We start from the raw sequence: 18,189 nt of genomic DNA on the forward strand, positions 1-18,189 counted from the left end.
GAGAATAAATAAAAATTATATATATATATATATATATATATATATATATATATATATATATATATATATATATATATATATATATATATATATATATATATATATATACACACTACCGTTCAAAAGTTTGGGGTCACCCAAACAATTTTGTGGCATAGCCTTCATTTCTAAGAACAAGAATAGACTGTCGAGTTTCAGATGAAAGTTCTCTTTTTCTGGCCATTTTGAGCGTTTAATTGACCCCACAAATGTGATGCTCCAGAAACTCAATCTGCTCAAAGGTAGGTCAGTTTTGTAGCTTCTGTAACGAGCTAAACAGTTTTCAGATGTGTGAACATGATTGCACAAGGGTTTTCTAATCATCAATTAGCCTTCTGAGCCAATGAGCAAACACATTGTACCATTAGAACACTGGAGTGATAGTTGCTGGAAATGGGCCTCTATACACCTATGTAGATATTGCACCAAAAACCAGACATTTGCAGCTAGAATAGTCATTTACCACATTAGCAATGTATAGAGTGTATTTCTTTAAAGTTAAGACTAGTTTAAAGTTATCTTCATTGAAAAGTACAGTGCTTTTCCTTCAAAAATAAGGACATTTCAATGTGACCCCAAACTTTTGAACGGTAGTGTATATATATATATATATGTATATATGTGTGTGTGTATACATATATAATATGTGTGTGTATACTGTATGTATTAGTATATATACATATGTCTATGTGTATAAATGTATGTATATGTATATGTGTGTGTGTGTATATATATATATATATACAGCTGTATATATATATTGTGTATATATATATATATATATATATATGTATATGTGTGTGTGTGTGTATGTATATATATATATATATATATATATATATATATATATGTATATGTGTGTGTGTATGTATGTATATATATATATATAATATATATATATATATATATATATGTATATGTGTGTGTGTGTATGTATGTATATATATATATATATATATATATATATATATATATATATATATATATATATATATATATATATATATATATATATATGTATGTATGTATGTATATGTGTGTGTATATATATATATATATTTTTTTTTAAAAACAATACGAATCCATTTAGAATCGGAGTGAAAAAGAATCACGATTCAGATGTGAATCGATTTTTTTTATGTACACCCCAAGTTTTTAAGTTGACTTGATTGGTCTTCTCCATCATATGTAGCAGGTCTTTTGTTGTTGTTTTTTAAACACTTTCATTCAGATTGTCACAGCAGCCTGATTGTCGCCCTGTACGATTGTAAGAAGCTTCCTGGTAAAGGTGCACGGTTCCTTCGAAGACGAACGTCTCGACCGCACTAACCTCTTACGAACAAAGTGTAAATAGCCACAAAATGAAGCGAAGGGTTGACAGGAAGCTGACGGCTGATTTTCGTCTTAATTTTTGCACAGAATGTAAAACGCACCACGCCTCTCCAGATTGTGGATGACCACTCGGGTCTGATTGTGACATCCGCTGCGCTCGGTACATTTGTGTGTGTGTTTGTGTGGTCGCCTGAGGAGCGACACTCCACTTTCCTCGTATGAGAGACGCTCCCAAAACGTCAACATTCCGAAGTACGCAACACCGATGGTGTTTGTAAGCGCGCTGTTTGCGCGTTAGTCTAGAAAACAACACTGTTATAGTTTCTACTGTGACGTGTCTTAGGTGTTCCGTGTTTACTTCACAAGCAGAAACATTTGCTGCGCCATTAATGCGTCCCAGCAGTCACGTGACTTGCACACGGCATACTTCAAAATGACATACAATGATAGCTCGCTTTCCTTCCAGAAGACCGAATCAGATAAAAACCAGAGCAATTTTTCCAGTAAGAAATAAAGTAAATGCGCCTTTGTACTTTACTACAAGGTCTTTCTTGATTTCAATCATGTTTCTTTACTTCTTGATCAAAGTGCTGGCACTCGCAACTTTCTTTGGCCCCGTGGCGGATTATTTTGCAGTCAATATACTGGGCAGTACTCGTTTCTTACGTCGATATACGAAAACAAGAGCAGAATGTTTGTCGAAAATGGGGCGTCCAAAAGCCGAGGTAGCACTGAATGCGTAATGAAGGCTGTTCTAAAGATCGCCAACTAGTGGCCCTGCCTGCATATTACACCCGTTTCCACAGGTTGCCATGCAAAATGTGCGCCAGACACTCAAGATGAAGTAGCTAATCTCAAATTCGCCTTTATGCAAACTTGATTGTACGAGCGCAAACGTGGGCGCTGATGCTGTCCTCCCGCATGTCAGCACTCAGGTTAATCCGCTGCACGGTGACATGGTCCACAGTAGATGTCACAGAATGTTCCTTGAGAAGACGCGCACTGACCTCCACCCGCTTGTGTCACAGTTTCACTGACTAACATCAGTGTGCCGTCACTTTTACTTCACTTTTTGACTTTGTGGTCAAAGATGACATATCTGCTGGATATTGTAGACTTTGTAAAGTCACTTGCAGCTGTTTTTTTAAATTAATTTATTTAACAAATATTTTGTGCTTATTTGTTTGATTTAAAAAAAAAAACTTGTTATCAACTCAACCAGCTCTGACAACCGCTCTGCAATCGTCTACTTCAGCCTGCTGATGCGCCTCTGCAGATCAATAACTATTGATCTATATGGCAGTAAATGTCTGTCTTTATTACGAATGATTTTTGCATTTCAATTGAACACATTATGCTGACAATTTCATTCAATAAAAATTTGCCAGCAAAATTTGTTAGAAAATTCCGTCTGTTAAAATTCAATGCAGAAAAAAATCAGTGCAGAATTTTTTTTCTGCTCCAAAACTCAAGACTGTATTATGTAATGCTGCATAACCTGACCCTTTGTAAGACTTGTCATGTATTCAGGTTCATTTGTGTCTTTATTACGAAATACTTTTAAAAAAAAATTTTACACTAAATTTTTTGCGTTACAATTTTTTAATTTTTTTACATCAAATTAGGCCGACAATTTCACTGAAAAACAATTTTTGAGCAAAAAGTGTGTGCTTAAAATTTTTAAATTCAGCGCAGAAACATTTGTTGCTTCGAAACTGAAGACCCACTTTCCGTAAATTAAGATGGAAGCAATCAAGCCTGTCTCAGAAGCAGCCAACAAGGTGACCAACTGAATTTTTAAATACACACATTTTTATTCTATTATGTCAGTTTAATTTGATGTAAAAAAAATTCAAATGCAAAAAATTTTGTTGCATAAATTCAGTGTAAAAAAAAAAGGCTTTCGTAATAAAGACACAAATTAACCTCCATAGTCATGTGGTTTAAAACTTGCCACCTCATTGGTTGGTTCTGAGATCGATTGCTTTAGTCTTGATTTACAGGAAGTGAGTCTTGAGTTTAGAAGCAATTAATATTTCTGCACTGAATTTTTTTTACATGCTGAAATTAAAAAAATTGATTGGAGCAAATGTGATGATTTAAAAACATAAATTTTGCTTGCAAATTTTTATTCACTGAAATAAATAAAAAATCAGTTGACAATTCAAATGCAAAAAATTCAGTGTAAGAAAAAAAACCCTGAATATGTGCTTTGTAATAATAATAATGTGACATTCGCTGGCGCGGTCTCATATCAAAGCATCATGAGAGTTGTTCCTGAGCTGGATGGATTGAGCACAATGTTGTAGCATTTTCTTTACTTTTGCTTTGTATTGTCCTAAATATTTCCTTTATGATAATGCCACACAAAAAAAAGCTAAGAAAATATAACTGATCATGTGATTTCCATTCCTTCATCCTCAAGTGCAATTAGTGAAAACACTCACACTCTAAGGTTCTCTTCACAACACTAACACAACATAGAGGTAACACACACACACACACTCCTGCTTGGTGGAAATGTAATCCATGTGTTGTGACCTTTGACCTTCTCTCGTGTTCACAACCTTTGAACTGTGATTTATTTTGTATCTTCTCACTACTTTGCTGCTCTTCTCTCTTCTTAAACAATGGATTTCTTTATGCAACGTCCACCATGGCTGCGGCCGTCTTCTTCTTCACTGTACAGTAGAGTCACTATAAAGTCTTTTAACAACAAGCACATGTCAGGTTTCATTGTATTTTCAGAATGTGCCCATTTGACAGCCCTGATCTAAAGGATTATCTCAACAACTTTTTTTTTTTTTACTTGTAATGGCAAAGAGCAAAAGTGTGATTATAACCATAGAACATGAAATATAACTTACTGCAACATAAAACAGAATCACATTAATATTGGAAATAGTATCATTTAAGTACCAATTGCAAACACACGTCTATCACACTACTGCGAAGGGTTGATAACCTTTTTGACCCCGGGGCCCAACTTTTCCACTACAAAGGAGCATTGGGCCCACTCAAATAGACAAAGTGGCTGGGTAGACTTAGACTTAGACAAACTTTAATGATCCACAAGGTAAATTAATTAATGGGGTCCATGTTAACTACCGAACCGTAACTTAAAAGGGTTGGCTGAACAGCTATTAAGGCATGACCCAATCACCACCCGTGTTAACTACAGAACAGTAACTTAAAGGCCTACTGAAATAAAAAAAATTGTATTTAAATGGGAATAGCAGATCCATTCTGTGTGTCATACTTGATCATTTTGCGATATTGCCATATTTTTGCTGAAAGGATTTAGTAGAGAACAACGACGATAAAGATCGCAACTTTTGGTATCTGATAAAAACAACCCTTGCCCCTACCGGAAGTAGCGTGACGTCACAAGACAAAAGATTCCTCACAATTCTGCTTTGTTTACAATGGAGCGAGAGACATTCGGACCGAGAAAGCGACGATTACCCCATTAATTTGAGCGAAAAGATGAAAGATTCGTGGATGAAGAACTTTAGAGTGAAGGACTACAGTGTAGTGCGGGGTGTATCTTTTTTTGCTCTGACCGTAACTTAGGTACAAGCTGGCTCATTGGATTCCACACTCTCTCCTTTTTCTATTGTGGATCGCGGATTTGTATTTTAAACCACCTCAGATACTATATCCTCTTGAAAATGAGAGTCGAGAACGCGAAATGGACATTCACAGTGACTGAACATGTAAATACACGGTTAATAATTTTCAGCTTGGCGAAGCTAAAAAAATAGACGCTAACTTAGCTACGGGGCTAACGTGATAGCATCAGTCTCAAATGCAGATAGAAACTAAATTTTAAAAAACCCTGACTGGAAGGATAGACAGAAGATCAACAATACTATTAAACCATGAACATGTAAATACACGGTTAATAATTTTCAGCTTGGCGAAGCTAAAAAAAATAGAAGCTAACTTAGCTACGGGGCTAACGTGATAGCATCAGTCTCAAATGCAGATAGAAACTAAATTTAAAAAAACCCTGACTGGAAGGATAGACAGAAGATCAACAATACTATTAAACCATGAACATGTAAATTCACGGTTAATAATTTTCAGCTTGGCGAAGCTAAAAAAATAGAAGCTAACTTAGATGCGGCGGCGGGCGTTGTACGCTTTTGACGACACCCCGGCCGCCATCAGAGTCGGCAAGAAACATATATTTCCCCAAAGTTACGTACGTGACATGCACATATCGACACGCACGTACGGGCAAGCGATCAAATGTTTGGAAGCCAAAGCTGTACTCACCGTAGTGCGTCTGCTATCCTGCTCAAAACACAACACAACCTCCTGGTGTTGGTGTTGCTACAGCCAGCCGCTAATACACCGATCGCACCTACAACTTTCTTATTTGCAGTCTCCATTGTCCATTAAACAAATTGCAAAAGATTCACCAACACAGATGTCCAGAATACTGTGGAATTTTTTCGAAGAAAACAGAGGTATTTGTATGGGTCCAAACACTTCCCTTGACCTCGTGACGTCACGTGCATACGTCATCATACCGCGACGTTTTCAAGCGGAAGTTTCGCGGGAAATTTAAAATTGAACTTTATAAGTTAACCCGGCCGTATTGGCATGTGTTGCAATGTTAAGATTTCATCATTCATATATTAACTATCAGACTGCGTGGTCGGTAGTAGTGGCTTTCAGTAGGCCTTTAAAAGGGTTGGCTGAACAGCTATTAAGGTACGACGTAATCGGCGCTCATGTTAACTACAGAACCGTAACTTAAAAGGGTACGCTGAACAACTATAAGGGATACCGCTTTTCCACTTATTACAGATAATTCATTAAGGATTCAGATCTTTGTAGTTTAACATTTATTCAGGTGGTGTTTTCTGCCAAAGCTGATTTAGCAATACAATTAGTTTGAATGACCAAACAACTCATAAAATCTCAAAGACCAAGGATTTTGTTTTTAATAGAACATTGTCAGTCTTCTTTACTATCAGAGACTTTTTGGATAGCGAATCAAAATCCCCAGTCAACATCAAGCCCGGTATGCAAAGTCACTGTTTAGCAGAACTCTGTTTCAAACTTTTGCTTTAACTTGTTTATTGTGTGGGAGACTACACAGGCATTTTTTAGCTTTTCCACACACCATCCCGACTCACAGTTTCAACATTTGGTTCTTCTTAAAAGTGTATTAAATTACTTTGTACTTTCTGCAACCATTGGCCTTTCCAGTGTAAAGCGAGTGGAGACAATTTGGAGATAGCACTATTTTGGAATTTTAGCCACAGTCGTCGTTTGAAATGGTTGTTAGAGCCATTACGGACATAATTACACATATGTTTTATGTATACATATCATGTTTTGTTTAAAGTCAATTTAATTATACAGTAATAGCTTAAATGACTGTATATTTGTTATTTTCTATATTATTGGTATATAGTTTAAAATGTTGTCTTTCGCTTCCTATCAATGCAGGTGTGCTCTATTAGTTTGCTCTGTTTAGGTATCGTAAAGTGCCAGTAACTGTCGTAAATTGTCAGCAACTGCCGTAAATGTGACAATGTTTTGGTGAACAGGGCATGGAGCAACAGCTTTTTTGACCGTGTTAAACGTATATAAATTCCCATGGAATTATCCAAAATGTTTTGGTATTCTGGAGCATTCAAAGTTCCTTTCACTGGAACTAAGGGGCCTAGCCCAACTCCTGAAAAACAACCCCACACCATAATTCCTCCTCCACCAAATTTCACACTCGGCACAATGCAGTCCTGGCAACCTGCAAACCCAGACTCGTCCATAAGATTGCCAGATGGAAAAGCGTGATTCATCAGTCCAGAGAAGGCGTCTCCACTGCTCTAGAGTCCAGTGGCAACGTGCTTTACACCACTGCATCCCACGCTTTGCATTGGACTTGGTGACGTATGGCCTAGATGCAGCTGCTCGCCCATGGAAACCCATTCCATGAAGCTTTCTGCGTACTGTACGTGGGCTAATTGGAAGTTCACATAAAGTTTGGAGCTCTGTGGCAACTGACTGTGCAGAAAGTCTTTGCACTATGCGCTTCAGCATCCGCTGACCCCTCTCTGTCAGTTTACGTAGCCTACCACTTGGTGGCTGAGTTGTTGTTGTTTCCAAACTTTTCACTTTACTTATAATAAAGTTGACTTTGGAATATTTAGGAGCAAGGAAATTTCAAGACAGGATTTGTTGCACAGTTGGCGTCCTATGACAGTTACATGCTGGAAATCACTGAGAGCGTCCCATTCTTTCACAAATGTTTGTAGAAACAGTCTCCATGCCTAAGTGATTGATTTTATACAGCGGGTCAAGTGATTATGGCACCTGATTCTCATCATTTGGGTGGGTGGCCAAATACTTTTGGCAATATAGTGTACATTCATGATGTGAATAGCACGTGAACTTCTTTTTGGACAATTTTGCAGCCGAATACGCCAAATTCATATAACATGACATAGGCCAACGTATGACTCAGAGTCATATAACTTGGTTTCTTGTGCAACAGCTGTAAGGTATAATGCAACCGTAACTTAAAAGGGTTGGCTGAACAGCTATTAAGGTACGACGAAATCGGCACCCATTTTAACTACAAAACCGTAACTTAAAAGGATTGGCTGAACAACTTTAAGGACTATAAGGCGGCCGGACACCTTGGGGAGCCGGGGGAAGGCTGGCGCAAAGGCCATCGCTGGTGATGCCGGAAGGCACGGCACACATGGGTGGCCGGGCAGGCCGCTTTTCCACTTATTACAGATAATTCATTAAAGGCCTACTGAAATTAAATTTTTTTTATTTAAACGGGGATAGCAGATCCATTCTATGTGTCATACTTGATCATTTCGCGATATTGCCATATTTTTGCTGAAAGGATTTAGTATAGAACAAAGACAATAAAGTTCGCAACTTTTGGTCGCTGATAAAAAAAAGCCTTGCCTATACCGGAAGTAGCGTGACGTCACAGGAGGTAGGATTCCTCACAATTCCCCGTTGTTTACAATGGAGCGAGAGAGATTCGGACCGAGAAAGCGACGATTACCCCATTAATTTGAGCGAGGATGAAAGATTCCTGGATGAGGAACGTTAGAGTGAAGAACTAGAGAGGCAGTGCAGGGTGTATCTTTTTTCGCTCTGACCGTAACTTAGGTACAAGGGCTCATTGGATTCCACACACTCTCCTTTTTCTATTGTGGATCACGGATTTGTATTTTAAACCACCTCGGATACTATATCCTCTTGAAAATGAGAGTCGAGAACGCGAAATGGACATTCACAGTGACTTATATCTCCACGACAATACATCAACGAAGCTCTTTAGCTACTGAGCTAACGTGATAGCATCTGGCTCCAATGCAGATAGAAACAAAATAAATAAATCCCTGACTGGAAGGATAGACAGAAGATCAACAATACTACTATCAGGAGACACCGAACCAAACACTGGACATGTAAATACACGGTTAATGTGTATTCGACGCCTGTCGAAGCCTAGCAATGCTGTTGCTAACGACGCTAACTTAACAACGGGACCTCGTCAGAGCTATGATAAAAACATTAGCCCTCCACCTACGCCAGCCAGCCCTCCTCTGCTCATCAACACCCGTGCTCACCTGCGTTCCAGCGATCGACGATGCGGTCGGCGGCCCGGAGACGTAGGAAGTCAAGGTGAGTTCGCCGCTAGCGCGTCTGCTATCCAACAAAGTCCTCCTTGTTGTGTTGCTACAGCCAGCCGCATACACAGATCCCACCTACAACGTTCTTCTTTGCAGCCTCCATTGTTCATTAAACAAATTGCAAAAGATTCACCAACACAGATGTCCAGAATACTGTGGAATTTTGTCGAAGAAAACAGAGTGTCCAATAGGGTCCAAACACTTCCATGGACCTCGCGACGTCACGCGCATACGTCATCCTCCAAAGGCGTTTTGAACCGGAAGTTCCCCGGGAAATTTAAAATTGCACTTTATAAGTTAACCCGGCCGTATTGGCATGTGTTGCAATGTTAAGATTTCATCATTGATATATAAACTATCAGACTGCGTGGTCGGTAGTAGTGGGTTTCAGTAGGCCTTTAAATTACTTTGTACTTTCTGCAACCATTGGCCTTCCCAATGTAAAGCGAGTGGAGACAATTTGGAGATAGCACTATAGCAATATCAGACAAGTGCTGCTTTGACTTGTTAAACTTGCACGTGAACTACTTTTTGGACAATTTTGCAGCCGAATACGCCAAATTCATATAACATGACATAGGCCAACATATTCAACAAATTTTAACATTCAAACAATTTCAGCATTCAAACCATTTCAGCATTTAAACAATTTTCTACATTCAAACCATTTCTACATTCATCCTACATCCATTAGCATTTCAGTTCAGCGTCAGCTCTTCAACATTCAAACCATTCCAACATTCAAACTATTCTTACATTCATACTACATTTTGTAAGCATTTCAGTTCAGTTCAACTTCATCATAGGAAACAAGGTTTCTGTGGTCTGTCCGTTATACAGTGCTCAATACCGGGACAATTTTGCAGCCGAATACGCTAAATTCATATAACATGACATAGGCCTACGTATGACTCAGAGTCATATAACTTGGTTTCTTATGCAACAGCTATAAGGTATGATGGAACCGTAACTTAAAAGGGTTGGCTGAACAGCTATGAAGGTACGACGCAATCGGCGCCCATGTAAACTACAGAAACGTAACTTGAAAGGGTCAGCTGAACAACTGTAAGGACTATAAGGCAGCCAGGCAGGCCATGTGTGTTTAACATGTCTACTTTGTGGGAGACTGACACAGGCATTTAGCTTTTCCACACTTTTGATTGATTGAGACTTTTATTAGTAGGTTGCACAGTGAAGTGCATATTCCGTACAATTGACCACTAAATGGTAACACCCGAATAAGTTTTTCAACCTGTTTAAGTCGGGGTCCACTTAAATTGATTCATGATACAGATATATACTATCATATATACTATCATCATAATACAGTCATCACACAAGATAATCACATTGAATTATTTACATTATTTACAATCAGGGGTGTGGAGGGGGGGCGGGGGGTTGGATATGGACAGCAAGTAGTGGACAGAGAGACAGAGAGAGAGAGAGAGAGAGAGAGAGAGAGAGAGAGAGAGAGAGAGAGAGAGAGAGAGAGAGAGAGAGAGAGAGAGAGAGAGATCAGAAGGCATAAGAAAAAGTATCTGCATTTGATTGTTTACATTTGATTATTAGCAATCCGGGGAGGGTGTTAGTTTAGGGTTGTAGCTGCCTGGAGGTGAACTTTTAGTGCAGTTTTGAAGGAGGATAGAGATGCCCTTTCTTTTATACCTGTTGGGAGCGCATTCCACATTGATGTGGCATAGAAAGAGAATGAGTTAAGACCTTTGTTAGTTCGGAATCTGGGTTTAACGCGGTTAGTGGAGCTCCCCCTGGTGTTGTGGTTATGGCAGTCATTTACGTTAAGGAAGTAGTTTGACATGTACTTCGGTATCAGGGAGGTGTAGTGGATTTTATAGACTAGGCTCAGTGCAAGTTGTTTAACTCTGTCCTCCACCTTGAGCCAGCCCACTTTAGAGAAGTGGGTAGGAGTGAGGTGGGATCTGGGGTGGAGGTCTAGAAGTAACCTGACTAGCTTGTTCTGAGATGTTTGGAGTTTAGATTTGAGGGTTTTGGAGGTGCTAGGGTACCAGGAGGTGCAAGCGTAATCGAAAAAGGGTTGAACGAGAGTTCCCGCCAGAATCCTCAAGGTGCTTTTGTTGACCAGAGAGGAGATTCTGTAGAGAAATCTCGTTCGTTGGTTAACCTTTCTGATTACCTTGGTTGCCATTTTATCACAGGAAAGGTTAGCCTCCAGAATGGAACCTAGGTAGGTGACCTCATCTTTCCTGGTGATAACAATGTCACCCACTTTTATGGTGAAGTCATTGACTTTCTTAAGGTTGATGTGGGACCCAAACAGGATGGATTCTATTTTACCCAAGTGTATGGATAGCTTGTTGTCAGCGAGCACCATCCTGACTCACGGTTTCAACAGTTGATTCTTCTTAAAAGTGTATTAAATTACTTTGTACTTTCTGCAACCATTGGCCTTCCCAATGTAAAGCGAGTGGAGACAATTTGGACATAGCACTATAGCAATATCAGACAAGTGCTGCTTTGACTCTTTTTCTTGTTGTTAATCTTGCACGTGAACTTCTTTTTGGACAATTTTGCAGCCAAATACGCCAAATTCATATAACATGACATAGGCCAACAAATGACTCAGAGTCATATAACTTGGTTTCTTGTGCAACAGCTATAAGGTATAATGCAACCGTAACTTAAAAGGGCAATCGGCGCCCATGTTAACTACAGCACCGTACAGGGGTCCATCGTCTGGCGGTGGTTTGGCTTCAAGTATGTCAAACAGACAACTGTAATTTGTCAAGTGTGGGGCAAAAGCGTTGCTACAAAAAGTAGCATTACTGCTAATATGTAGCAACATTTGAAAAGTCACCTGCTAGAGAATGAAGAGTGCTTACTCCACATGTAAATCATCTCCGTTCGGTGCCACACCAACAAAATGCCGAGGCAACCATTTCCAGATCAACACTGTATGAAAAAAATAGTCCATAACATAAGGAGATAACACCCGTAGTAACCTACCACATAGCGAAGGACATACACTATTTGATTTCCTTTTATGCAGCTCATTTTTATTTGACAGTTATTGAAATATCTTGTGTGACATCATGCACAAAAGTGCACTTTATTTATTTTAAACTATTGTAGTGGCGTCCTGTACAAAGAGTGCACTTTAATTTAGTGTTGTTTTGATTTGTCATCTTAGTGACATCATGCACAAAAGTGCACTTATAGCTTGTTTTAAAATGTCTCTGACAATCTTGCACTTTCTGTTGTGAAATGACATGAATGTTTGTGCCACTGCTTAATAACTGTTTAATAAATACAGTTGTGGTCAATTGACTTAGTTGTGATTTCCCTCTGCATGAAAGTTTAAAATGAGCATATATTTGAATTGAATTGAAGTATTTATTTCAAACCTGCACAATACAACAACACACTTCTTTTTTTTTTACATTTTGGCAGAGACATTTATGCAAGGCTTGAAAAGGGGTTGGATGAAGCAGATGCTTATAATATCCCAACCCCTCTCACTTATTCCACATTTAACATAAACAATATAATACAAGAACAATACTATACAAACTAAAACAAGAAAAGCTCCTGTAAACTAACAATACAATAGTACCACTGTTACTATGAGACAAGAGAAGACGAGACAAAACACACACACACACACACACACACACACACACACACACACACACACACGTACACACACACACACTGGCCCAAACACTCTCTGACCGTACACCTCTCTCTGTCATGTCTGTGTTAATCATGTTTTTGTTTTGCTTGGTTTTTGGACTCTTTTTTTAGTTCCTGGTTTCACTTCCTTGTTTTGTTTGGTTTCCATGGTCACCCATTAGTTTTCACCTGTCATGTCACGCACCTGTTTCACGTTTTGAGTCACGCACCTGTTGTTAATCATGTCTGTGTTATTTAAGTCCATTGTTTTTCTGTTGTTGTCCTGGCGATCTCGCACTTTTTCATCCCTCCACTTCCTGTCATGTCACGTCACAGTTCTTTGCCAAGTAAGTTTTGTTCATTTATGCCACAGTTAGTGTTTTTGTTTTATTGTTCATAGTTTCTGCCTTTGTGCAAGTTTGTGTTTATACCCAAGTTTTGTATTTCCGCCTTTGTGCGCGCTTTTTGTTTCCATAGTCAAGTTTTTACCTCCGCTGTGAGCACTTTTTGTTTATTCCTTTTTTTTATTGTTAAAATTAAACATGTATTTAAATTCACGTCTTGCACGCGCCGATTTTCCGTTGCCTTCTGGGAGAACAAACCACGCCATAGACCCAGTCATGACACTCTCCCATCGCTTTGTGCTGAGGGCATCACTCTTTCCTCCTCGTACTTCTTCAGTACTTCTTTTTTAAACAGTCTTTTAAATTGAATCATGTTAGAACACGTTTTTAACTCGTCCCCTAAGTTGTTCCACAGACTGACTCCACGCACTGAAATGCACATTGATTTTAAAGTTGTTCTAAATTTAGGCAAATATAATTTGTTGTTTCCTCTTAGACTGTAACGATGGTGAGCATCTCTATCCTGGAATAGGTTCTGTATATTGGATGGTAGAGAGTTTTGGGATGCCCTAAACATAATTTGAGCAGTTTTAAAGTTGATCACATCGTTCAGTTTAAGTTGCTTTAACTCCATGAATCAGGCCTGGCCCTAACCAATCTGGCGCCCTAGGCAAGATTTTAGGTGGCGCCCCCCCCACATCGGCAGTGAAGTGTATATACTCACAAGAAACCGAATAGCTTTGTCTTTGACCTTTTTTTTTACTTAAAGAAAGCAAATTAACATATTATATGAGAATGTTATGTTATGATTATCTTTAACCGAATCACAGCAGTGCTCAAATCAAAAAACAGCATTCCCTCTCATGTGATATTGCTTAATTAACATTAATGATGTGCACTTTAACAACTAGGCTTACAACTATACCTAATATATAAAGAGGTGGAAAAGTGACTATTACCTGCAGGGCAAACATTAGCTAACCAGAAGGCAATAACAATGTAAACAAAAAACACCTGCTTAAAAGATCTACCGGTAATACAAATGTCCCTGAGGAATGTAAGGTGGGAGTACTGTAATTACCTAACGTTACATTATTATTTTCCATAACAATTTAGCCCCCTCCACAATATTAACCCGACGTTAAAACAGAACTAGCTATTTATTGATTAGCAATTGCCGAATCATGTAACATTAGCTTAATGCTAAAAAGCCAGGTTACTATCACATTCTGTAACAGACAAATAATTTCATGTAGGCTAACGTTACCTACCTGCTACCTCTGTCTTTTTCTCGTTTCTCCTCCTCTTCTTTTCTCTTTTTTCTTCCCTGGGCACCTGACAGTTTTGGCCGTTTTGACATCTTGTGTTGATTTTTTGATGTGGTAAGAGTCATGATACGGGAAGGGAGGGGGCGCACCGTGCGGGGGGCGGTAATGTTGTAACAAATAATATTTCTATTAAATAGGCTTTACATTGCATTTTAATTAACGTGGGATTATTTTTTGTATTTAGAAATAATAGTACCAACTTTTTTTTTTTTTTTTTTCTCCAACATTTGTGGCACTGGCGTGGCGCCCCCTGATGGACGGCGCCCTTAGCATTTGCCTATACGGCCTATGCCACGGGCCGGCCCTGCCATGAATAGTGGATTTGAATGATGTCTGTAGTGAACATTGGACACAATCCTAATGGCCTTTTTCTGTAGAGTGACTAAAGGCTGTAGATGGGATTCATAACAATTTCCCCAGACTTCAACACTATAGTTTAAATATGACATAATAAATTAATGATACAATAACAGCAGAGCAATGGTGTTCATTAAATGACATGAACTCCTCATCATTCCTACACATTTAGCAATTTTTGTCCTCAGGTAATTTATATGAGGCTTCCATGAGATATTTTCATCTATTACCACTCTTAAGAATGAATTTTGTTGAATATATTCTATTGGTGTATCATCAATAACAATCCTGATGGGTATATTACTTTTACACCTCGTTGGGCTTTTGGCTGCCTTGGTGAAGAAAGAGATCCACTCAAACAGTCTGTCTCTGTCTCTTCTTGGGGTGTGGTTCAGTCCATTGGGCAGACTGTTTAATGGCATGTCCGTGCTGGCCGAAATTGGGGAAAAGTATGGGGCTTTGGGGAAGGCGGGGCAAAGTATGGGGCGTTGGGGCTTTGGTCCAGGCCCTCGGCTTGCTTCAGGCCTCCTCGCTGCTTCGGCACTCCCGACACTTCTTTCCACAGCTGCTGGAGTCCCGGTGGACACATTGGCTGGCAACGTTAGTTGTTCTCGTCATCGCTGGCAAGGTGTTGTCTCTCCTCTCGGTTCCTTCCAGTCAGGTATCGGGTGTTGGTCCTGGATTGGCTTTGACCGTGCCCCTCTTAGCGAGTGCAAGGGAATCTGGAGTGGCTGCTTTCATCCTCAAATCTGCACAGAGGAACTGGCACACAAATTCTACATTTTGCAAACTTACCATTTTGGTCTCATGGTCTTTCCACCTTCCTAGGAAGCTGCTGGTCCTGAGAAGTGCTGATCTACAGGCCGAGAATAACTGTTCAACCACACTTAGTAATGCCAAGCTAGATGCTAACCTAGCCTTACTATGCCTCAGTAAGCAAACTTTTGCTAACCTAGCCCAATGCTATGCTAACACTGTCACACCTCTTCGGCCCAATGCCTCACGCAGCTGTCATTCACACAGCCTCGTCACACGCACAGAGAATTTACCAGCGAGCAAGAGCTGGTAAATTAAAACAACTGTAATATCGCACAGTCACAATCACCAGTATAGTTAAAAACAAATTCAAATGACTGGAATTAGCTCGCAGCGCCCACGAGGGGGAGCCTCCCTGCTTAGGCTGCTGCCTCCGCGATCCAACCTCTTGATAAGCGAAAGAAAATAATTATATGGATGGATCATTCACTCATGTGTTTTCTGTACATAACTTTGTCTATTTTCTCACACGCACACACATAACCAACAATTTCCCAGCTCTTGCAGATCAGCGTGGGTGCGAAAAAAGCGTTAGGGAACTCTCACAAAAGCATGAGGGAGAATTAAACCAGATAAGAAACCAGGTGCTACACAAAAGTTATTAAAATACGCAGATATATATATATAAATTTAAAAACACACATTTTTATCCCACAAAACACTCCCCCCTGGTCCGGACCAATATAAACAACTAATGCACGCGTGCTTTTGTGGAATCGGCCGTCTCATAACACACACACGCAGGTCATTTTTACTCATATAATGGCGATTAACCCATTCAGCGGAGCAAATCCTGCTTTTCCTTCCTGACCAACACGGATAACAGCCTAAGGCGCTGTAGAATTTCCAGGAATCACCCTTCAATTTCTACAGTACATCGTGTCTGGTCAGTCCATATAGTTTCACCAAGTCTCTACCATATGGAGCCCTTACTCTATCCATCTATACTGCAGCAAATTTCCAAATTCGTGACAACTTGGCTCAGTTGATCTCCTCTACCGGAGTCACTGAACGATCACCTTATATCAGGCTTTTTACCCGGCTGCAGCTTCCACATAGACAGATACGTAGGACCTTCATAGACGTCATAAATTTGTGTGGGCCAAATGTCACATCAGTTTAGCCAACCTTGCCTTAAATTTCGCTGTGTCCAACTCCGGCTAACCATGTACTTGCAAAGAAATTTTTCGTCTCACATCGTCTATGCTTCTGCACTCCAAACCACCAAAATTCTATCAACAATCCCCATTTGTTAAAAACAAGAGATTACAAGTTTTCAACAAACACACAGACAAATGATCACATATAATACAACTCAAACCAACCAACACATGCCTCAGTCTAGGTTGTTTTTGGAGAACTATCTTTTATGAAAAAAAATTTCAGTTTTTATCTTACCGATCCCGTTTCTCTTCAGACAGATAACTTTTACACAATAAGCAAAATAGCTTACCTTTTATTAGATGCGCGCGTGCAAGCGTTGTCTGCCTGAGAGAGAAGCCGGGAGCGGATGTTGACTTGCAGAGTTCTGGACCATCCTAGTTCGTGACGCCAATTTTGTAGTGGAAAGTCCAGGTTGTCAATGAGAACCAAAGTAGATTTAACACAAGAGTTTTATTTTACTCATAATCAAATGGTACAATGGTTGGGTTGAGTTGTCTAGCACACAGAAAGTTTCCCCCCGGGCGCGCCCGTCACCATGAAAAAAGAAGATGGTGCCCAAAACACTGTCTTCGTTTGGCTTTATCCCTTTCTTATCTCTCTTGTTAGTGCGTCAATGTCTTATTTTGTTTTCCCTATCTGTTCCATAACAACTCGAATCTTTCAGACAGTCAACACATTCAGTTAGACAGGTTGGCACGACTTAAAGTTCACTTTTGTCCCACAGAAGAGGAAGAGAAATCAAAATGAGCATACATTTTTGACAGACATGAACTATAGGTCAAAGGTCAGAAATTCTACGACACGATTGCTAAAGAGCATGATTTTGGTCTTCATTAAATTCAGAGACAATTTGTTGGTATTAAACCAAGTTTTTAACTTTATCATCTCCTCAGTTACAGAGGCCAGAAGTTGCTTCACGTCGTCACCTGCACATGTAAATGGTTGTATCGTCAGCAAAGAGGATGAACTTCAGCAGTGTTGATACTTTACGAATTTTGTTGATATACATTATAAATAGTGTATTAATGCAGTATGAACAAGAATGTTTTAATGTAGACACATAGAATCATCATACTGCTGTGATTACATGCATCAAGTGTTCATTCGAGGCTAAGGCAAAATATCGAGATATATATCGTGTATCGTGACATGGCCTAAAAATATCGAGATATTAAAAAAAGGCCATATCGCCCAGCCCTAGTTGTGAGTTCAAATCCCGGCCGAGTCATACCAAAGACTATAATATTGGGACCCATTACCTCCCTGCTTGGCACTCAGCATCAAGGGTTGGAATTGATTGATTGATTGATTGATTGAAACTTGTATTAGTAGATTGCACAGTGAAGTACATATTCCGTACAATTGACCACTAAATGGTAACACCCGAATAAGTTTTTCAACTTGTTTTAGTCGGGGTCCACTTAAATTGATTCATGATACAGATATATACTATCAAATATATACTAAAATCATAATACA

Source organism: Entelurus aequoreus, linkage group LG10 (assembly GCF_033978785.1).
Source record: "Entelurus aequoreus isolate RoL-2023_Sb linkage group LG10, RoL_Eaeq_v1.1, whole genome shotgun sequence".
In the NCBI taxonomy this organism is placed as follows: domain Eukaryota; kingdom Metazoa; phylum Chordata; class Actinopteri; order Syngnathiformes; family Syngnathidae; genus Entelurus; species Entelurus aequoreus.